A 419-nucleotide genomic window follows, 5' to 3' on the forward strand; every position below is an offset into this window, starting at 1 on the left:
AGGATTTTTCCTTCTCTCTCCAAATGATGAGTCTATCTCATCCTTAATATGAATGTTTCAGGGTAATCTTTAATTAGCAATAATCGCTCCTCAGATAAACCTCATTGGCTATGACAGTGCCACTGCGCAAAGCTAAGGAAATCTTTAAATTAAGCACCTGGTCCTCATGCTCTTTCATGTTTCATTCATAAAACTTACAAAAGTAATAGCGTTTTTGTTTGCTTGTTTTTGTTTTTGTCTATCTTCCTCACTGTAATGTAAAGTCTTTCAAACTAGAGACCGTCCTGATGCAGTTCATTTGGCTCCTGGTAAATAATCACTAATTATTATGGAGTACATGAATTCCTAAATTCCTTTAGTCTTATAATGTATCCTACCCAAAAAGCATATCAAACAAGCCCCTAGTAGACTTTGTAATT

The 419-nt window shown here is 34.8% G+C and overlaps 1 non-coding gene across 1 annotated transcript; it reads right to left on the reverse strand.

Annotated features, from left to right (window-relative positions):
* LOC123937728 lies at window positions 1-134 on the reverse strand. The gene has a single exon (XR_006817530.1). It is a non-coding gene; the product is annotated as a U4 spliceosomal RNA (small nuclear RNA).
* Window positions 135-419: the final 285 nt, after the last annotated feature.

The sequence above is a fragment of the Meles meles genome, chromosome 2 (genome assembly GCF_922984935.1).
Source record: "Meles meles chromosome 2, mMelMel3.1 paternal haplotype, whole genome shotgun sequence".
Taxonomy (NCBI): Eukaryota; Metazoa; Chordata; class Mammalia; order Carnivora; family Mustelidae; genus Meles; species Meles meles.